The sequence below is a fragment of the Sorex araneus genome, chromosome 2, assembly GCF_027595985.1.
Source record: "Sorex araneus isolate mSorAra2 chromosome 2, mSorAra2.pri, whole genome shotgun sequence".
NCBI classification, from domain to species: domain Eukaryota; kingdom Metazoa; phylum Chordata; class Mammalia; order Eulipotyphla; family Soricidae; genus Sorex; species Sorex araneus.
The window spans coordinates 334,201,507-334,209,510 of NC_073303.1; the positions used below are offsets into that span (position 1 = coordinate 334,201,507).

At 42.0% G+C, this 8,004-nt stretch overlaps 1 pseudogene; it reads left to right on the forward strand.

Moving 5' to 3' along the window:
* The first annotated feature begins 6,299 nt into the window (after positions 1-6,299).
* On the forward strand, positions 6,300-7,460 carry LOC101542305 (heterogeneous nuclear ribonucleoproteins C1/C2-like; annotated as a pseudogene).
* Positions 7,461-8,004: the final 544 nt, after the last annotated feature.

The following is an 8,004-nucleotide window of genomic DNA, read 5'->3' on the forward strand; positions in this document are numbered from 1 at the left end:
AGACGTGGCCTGGGTTCAACACCTAGCACCACAGATGGCACTCTAAACTCCAGCAGGAGTGATCCCAGAGCACAGGGCCAGGACTAGACCCTGACCACAGGTAGGTATAGTGAAGTACCCCATCCCCCACCCACATCCAACAAATGTGTTCTTTATGTACAATGTTTTCATCAGGATGTTTTTCTTTTGCTTCCGTACCTTTGAAATATTCATTAGTTCCCCCCAAAAAATATTAGAATGCAAATTTTAACTTATTATTTAGAATTCATCAATCAAATATCATCAATGTTAGGATGTTACAACTAACTCGTGTTTATATACCCTAAAAGTAACTGAGGTAAGTTCAGATTCAGTTTTCAGTTACCCTGACTGACGTTTATTCCAGAAAAACATGGTACTAATTTTGCAGTAATCATAGTTTTTCTAGCTATTGAATAGTATGTTGCAACCCAGTTATGAAAATGGCCAGATACAAGTGTTTGTGCAAACTCTTCTTGCAGGTGCAAGTTTTTACTTGTATGATTTGATTTTGTTTATTTTATGGTCTTTAATCTTTGGTTATGTTTTTTTTATTAACTTTGTATCAAGTTGAAAATTTTATATAAAGCTCAGCTTAATATATTTTGGAAATTAACTCCACTATTTTTAGTTTGATTTATACAAATGTAATTCTATTTCATTGTACACTATTTTTTTCTTATTATTATAAAAAGTTTAATATTATCCAGTGAAAAAGTCCAAATAAAATCAAATAAAAGAACTGTTTGGGGGGCCAAGGATGTGGCTCAGTTATGAAGCACTTGTCTTTCATGTATGAGGCCCTGAGTTTAATTCCCAGACATCAATGATTCCCTGAGCAACACCAGGAGTGATCCCCAAACACAGAGCTAGGAGTAGCCTCTGAGCACCACTGGATATGACTTTTTTTTTTTTAAGACTGTTTAGTGTTATAAAGGTCATCATTTAATTTCAAAACACTTAACATACTAAGAGTTTCCTGCCCGCATGGGAGTGCCTGGCAAGCTCCCCGTGGCATATTCATACCCAAAACCAGTAACAATGATGGCTCTCATTCCCCTGACCCTGAAAGAGCCTCCAATGCTGCACCGTTGGGAAGGACAAGTAAAGAGTCTTCTAAAATCTCAGGGCTAGGACGAATGGAGATGTTACTGAGACCACTCGAGAAAATCGATGATCAATGGGATGATGATGATGATGATGATGATGATGATGTTGTTGTTGATTATAAGTTTCTTAGAGTTTATTTAACTTATTAATATTTTTTATTTTAGGAATTTTAGTTTAGGAAATTTTTATCCATTATTGACTGCTAATTCCACTATGGTTAGAAAACACCTTACTTGACTGACTTTATGGTCAAGAGTACACTCTAACTTGATGATGTTCCAAGTATATGTTAAAGCAGCATTTTTCAACCTATGGCCCCCGTGGACCCCAGAATATTCCAAAGGTGCTACAGGCACAAATTATGTAATTTTTACCTGTGGGGTAGAGGGACAGTGGTAACTGTATTAGACTAGGGGAGCACCCAGTAGAACAGAGGTAATACAGGAAAGAAATATGATCAGAAGGGGATCATGGTCAAAAAGGTTGAGAAAAGTTAGTTTAATGGAATATGAACAAAAATAAACATATATTTCATTTATTTGTTGATTTATTATTTTTTCCATTAACTTACCATTTGTTTACAGTACTATGCAAGTTCAAGGGGTAAGATCACAACTCAATATATGTGTGGTTATCAGTCCCAACACCAAAAAGATCCCAGTTTGTAAAAATCTCCCAGGGCAGCCAGGGGACAGCCATCAGGGGGAGAACTGTTTGGGGGGCCAAGGATATGGCTCAGTTATGAAGCACTTAGGCTTAGGTCTTCATAACTGAAGTACTTCATAACTGAGAGCCCTGATGGCTCTCCCCATCGGTGCCCGGGTTCGGGAGGTGGTCCCAGGCCGCTGGCACAGCTGGGGTGTCCCAGGCCATGGGGCAGACAGAAGGAAATGAGGGCCAAGCCAGTTGATTGATCAGTTGCCGTTTATTCCATTCTCCCCACGTGCCTGTTCTAGTCTCTCTGAGACCCCCATTCTAGTCTCACACTGCTTCTCATTCCCGTCTACTCCTGAATCTCCCGCTCATCTCTCTGCGCTCTGTCTTGCTCCCTGGGCTCTCTCTCTCCTCTCTGGATTCTGACTCTGACTGCTTCTCCTCCACCCACGAACCCCCTCCAGGACTCCCTTACTCTCTCTTTCTGCCTCTCCCCCACTCTCCACCCTTTGCCCTCTGGGCCAGTCTAGTAGCAAAATCAACATAAGAAAGCTCTTCCTGACTGCCCATCAGGCTCAGGGGCAGAAGCACCACCTGGGGACATTCCTCTCCTCCTAGCATCTTAATTAACATCTTAATATTAGCTATTTTTGTATGGACACAGTAAGAGATATATTGAGGCTTATAGGGCAGCTTTCCAGGGAACATCTTGCCACAGACTCAGACTACAGTTCTCAGGCCAGGTTAATCATTGCTAACTCTAGTAGGGTCCGATCTAGTTATTACTTTTTGGATCATGACAGCATCTGTCAATGACCATTCTCTTAACTTATAGTTAAGCATTAGGCATTTTGGCCAGGCCCATCTCGATGCCAGGTCGATTGCCCTGGATCCATCCCGACTCTCACTGGGACCCTGCTTTTGGGGGTGCTAGGAAGTAAGGACAGCTGAGGCTTAGGTCTAGAGAACAGATGCCCAGGAGGAAAATATCATTTAGAGTCAATTGACTCCCAAGTTACAAAAGCATAGCATTTACTGTCTTCCTGTGCCCATACAAAAAGGACATTGCTCTGAATAAACTACACAAAGGACTTAAGGAGAAGAGAAAAACAATATTTACAAGTCAACAGAGCACAGAGAAAGAAGTTACAACTAAACACAGAGGAATGAGAGCATTGTGGTGGGAGTAACCCAAATAAACCTAAGCTACCTGTGGCAATGTTATCCTACACCTGTTCATTCTTCCATTCTGCTTCCCTATGGTAATCACCATAGTTTTCACTAAGTCTAGGAGTTAATTTTACCGCTTTTTGTCAGTTCATTTGTTTTAGCAATTTGCATTCCATATGAATGAAGTCATTCAGTAATTACCTTTTATATCTTAGCAAAATCACTCCAAGTCTATTTAGTTTTCCCAAAAAAAAACACAATTTCAGAATTTTTTTTAACGTTATAAGCTATTCCATTGAAATATATACTACAACTCCTCTACCCAGTTAACTTTCAATGGGCATTTGGTTTGAGCCAGGTTTTGGCTATTTTGAATATACTATTATAAAAACAGGGATACAAATATCTTTTTTTAATCACAATTTTCATACCCTCAAAACAAGTGCATCACACATCCAAAAGAACAAGAACAACCAGTGTTGGTGAGGATGTGGAAAGAAAGGAACTCTCATTCATTGTTGGTGGGAATGTCTACTGACTGGTCCAGCCTTTTTGAAAAACAATATGGACATTCCTCAAAAAACAAGAAATTGAGCTCTCACTTGATCATCAATAGCACTTCTGAGAGGCCCAAAGGTGGGGATCCTGGGGGTCCAAAAACAAACAGCAGAAAAATCATCTGCACTTCTATGTTCATTTCAGCACTATTCACAACAGCCAGAATCTGGAAACAACCTGAATACTCAAGAATAGATGAATGGATAAAGACGCTATGGTACATCTACACAACGGAATACTATGCAGCTGTTAGGAAAAATGAGGTCATGAAATTTGCTTACAAATGGATGCACATGAAGAGTATTATGCTGAATGAAATGAGTCAGAAAAAAAAATGGATACAGAATGATGGCACTCATTTGTGGGATCACTGTCACTGTATCACTGTCATCCTGTTGCTCATTGATTTGCTCCAGCGGGCACCAGTAACGTCTCTGTTGTGATACTTGTTGTTACAGTTTTTGGCATATCCAATACACCATGGGTAGCTTGCCAGGCTCTGCCATGCAGGCGAGATACTCTCGGTAGCTTACCGGGCTCTCCAAGAGGGGCGGAGGAATCGAACCCAGGTTGACCAGGTGCAAGGGAAACACCCTACCCACTGTGCTACAAAAAATGGTCACTGTCACTGACCTCCCATTTTTCACCGATTTACTCGAGCAGGCACCAGTAACGTCTCTATTACACTCAGCCCTGAGATTTTAACAGCATCTCCTTACTCGTCTTTCCCAACGATTGGAGGCTCTTTCAGGGTCAAGGAAATGAGACCTAGCGTTACTATTTTTGGCATATCTAATACACCACAGATAGCTTGCCAGGATACTCTTGGTAGCTTGCCGGGCTCTCCAAGAGGTATGTATATATCTTTTACTGTATTTGGGGTATGAAGATGCCATGAGGAGCTTGCCAGGCTCTCCCGTGTGGGCAATAGACTCTTGGTAGCTTGTCAAGTTCTCGAAGAAGGAGAACAAGGCTATTAGATGTCTCATACCATACAAAAAATGGTATGAGACTAATATCCATGGTCAGGTAAAACAGGGTCCAGAAGGACTGGTCAATGGTTGGAAGCATGCCACAAATGTGTGGGGGGTGAAGTGCAGTTAGGATAGAGAAGGGACAAGTATGACAATAATAGTTATAAATAATCATGCTAGACAAGAACTGAGTATTGGAAGTAGGTAAAGGGATATACATGATAACTTTTCAGTATATGTATTGAGAGAGAGAAAAAAAAAGTGCCTGCCATAGAGATAGAGGCAGGCGGGAGGGGGTGTGGGCAGAGAAGCTGGGGACATTGTCATTGGTGGTAGGAAATCTACACTGGTGAAGGGATGGGTGTTGGAACATTATATAACTGAGACCAAATCATGAACAACCTTGTATCTGTGTATCTCACAGTGATTCATTAAAAAAATAAAAAACAAGTGCCTCAGAGTGGTATGCTGAACAACAATATGGAATTTGTTTTATTAATTTAAGAAATGTCCATACCATTTTCCATAGCAGCCACACCAATTTACATCCCACCAGCAGTGCACAGAGATCCATTTTTTCCATCTTTGCCAAGATTTGCACAGTCCATAAAAGTGCTAATTTGCAGAAATGCTAATTAGGAGACCCTCACACCAGGAGAGGATTGCTGCCTTTTCCCTTTACTTCTATTATCTTAAATAAAATCTCTTCTGATCTTCATCCTCCTCACCAAAAAAAGATAAAAAGTGCTACTTTGCAATTCTGTACAGCTAGGAAGAATTTATTCATATTAGGGTATACAACATTAGAGTAGTTGTTCTCATTTTTCTCATTATTGACATTTTGGACCTGGTCATAATTTGGGGTAGAAGTAATAGTGGGAAAAGCCCCCACATCTAGTTATCTCTTACTCTCTGACACAGACAAATCATGACAGTGATGGGGTTCATGAAAAGCTGTTTTACTTTTCTAAGCCAAGAGGAAAAACACTTGAATGGGAAGAACAGGATTGTGAGGTCAGCAATGCAGATTCTCAACATGGTGAGTATGCAGCGGGCTTTCGGGGCTGGGGAGCAGATTTGGGCTACACCTGAGTGTTCAGTGTTCAGTGTTTGAGGTCTATTTCTGACTCTTTGTTCAGGGGTTGCACTTGGCAGTGCTCAAGGAACCAAATACAGTGCTAGGGACTAAACCTCAGCCTAATGCATGCAAGATAAGTGCCTTAACATCTGTACTATCTCTCTGAGGCAGGTCCAACTATGACACAGGGTCTTTGGCACCTTGTTCTTGTAAGATAAAGTGGGGGGAAATTTTGAAATCTTTGTTTCATCTTCCACCTGTGGAGCAGAGCTGGGGTGGGGAGGTGGAATGGGGAGAGGAGAGAGCAAAGAAAGTATTTGCCTGACTTTCTGTCTTGCAGCAACCTGAGCTGCAGCTACTGCAGGAGCTACACTCAACCTTAACGGGGCCCCTGTAATGCCTCTCAACATATGGCAAAAGTTAATAATAAAAATAATAACAGAGGGGCTGGAGCGATAGCCCAATGGGTAGGGCATTGGCCTTGCGCACGGCCAACCTGGCTTCGATTCCCAGCATCCCACATGGTCCCCTGGGAACCGCCAGGAGAGATTCCTGAGTGCAGAGCCAGGAGTAACCGTTGTGCATCCCCAGGTGTGACCCAAAAAGCAAATAATAATAATAACAGAAATAATCACTAACAATTGGGAAGGTATAGATGTCTGTGCACTGTAAGATGTCACTGATAGCACCCCTGACCCACTAGATGCAGGTAAGAAATCCCTCCTAGATTTTGTGAAGAGGCGAAGGCTGAGCAGCTGAGACAACGTTTCCCACCTCAAGCAGCAGTCAACTTCTCCACATAGAACCCTGGAGTAGGAGATTCAGAATCGAATCTCTTCTCCCTCCCCCTTTGTGAGATTTTTTTGATCTTTAGCTACATTCTTTCTGACTACATGAGGAACTTAATCATCAAAGATAATGGTCAGCAATGTTACCAACAAGACAGACCCTCGCTCCATGAATTCCCGTGTATTCATTGGGAATCTGAATACTCTGGTGGTCAAGAAGTCTGATGTGGAGGCAATCTTCTCAAAATATGACAAAATTGTTGGCTGCTCTGTTCATAAGGACTTTGCCTTTGTTCAGTATGTTAATGAGAGAAATGCTTGTGCTGCTGTGGCGGGAGAGGATGGCAGAATGATTGCTGGCCAGGTTTTAGACATTAATCTGGCTGCAGAGCCAAAAGTGAACCGAGGAAAAGCAGGTGTGAAACGATCTGCCGCGGAGATGTACGGCTCCTCTTTTGATTTGGACTATGACTTTCAACGGGATTATTATGACAGGATGTACAGTTATCCAGCACGTGTTCCTCCTCCTCCCCCTATTGCTCGGGCTGTAGTGCCCTCAAAACGCCAGCGTGTATCAGGAAACAGCTCACGAAGGGGCAAAAGTGGCTTCAATTTTAAGAGTGGACAGAGAGGATCTTCCAAGTCTGGAAAGTTGAAAGGAGATGATATTCAGGCTATCAAGAAGGAACTGACCCAGATAAAACAAAAAGTGGATTCTCTACTGGAAAACCTGGAAAAAATAGAAAAGGAACAAAGCAAACAAGCAGTAGAGATGAAGAATGACAAATCAGGAGAGGGGCAGAGCAGCAGCTCCCTGAAGAAGGAGGAGACTAATGTGAAGATGGAATCTGAGGGGGTGCAGATGACTCTGCTGAGGAGGGGGACCTGCTTGATAATGATAATAATGAAGATGGGGGGAAGACCAGCTGGAGTTGATCAAGGATGATGAAAAAGAGGCTGAGGAAGGAGAGGATGACAGAGACAGCGCCAATGGCGAGGATGACTCTTAAGCACATAGTGGGGTTTAGAAATCTTGTCCCATTATTTCTTTATCTAGGCGCTTGTCTAAGATCAACACCAGATCCTCTCCCCCAGTATCTTCAGCACATGCTCACTATTCTTCCCATCCTTGTCCTTCCCATGTTCATTAATTCATATTGCCCTGTGCCTAGTCCCATTTTCACTTCCTTTGACACTCCTAGTAGTTATGTTAAGTCTTGCCCTGTAATTTTTGTTTTTAATTTTGATACCTCTTTATGACTTAACAATAAAAAGGATGTATGGGTTTTTAAAAAAAAAAAAAAGAAATCCCTCCTAGAGTCAGATGGGTCAAATCAATATATGTTAATATTTAATAACCAATATGTTAGAGCAAATAAATATTTTTTAATTATTGGATAGAAATTCTCCCATTTTTTTCCTTCTGGGGCTGGAACAATAGCACAGTGGGTAGAGGGCAAAGTTTGCCTTGCATGCCGCCGACCCGGGTTTGATTCCTTCACCCCTCTCGGAGAGCCCAGCAAGCTAACGAGAGTATCCCACCCGCACAGCAGAGCCTGGCAAGCTACCCGTTGGCGTACTGGATATGCCAAAAACAGTAACAACAAGTCTCACAATAGAGACGTTACTGGTGCCCACTTGAGCAAATTGATGA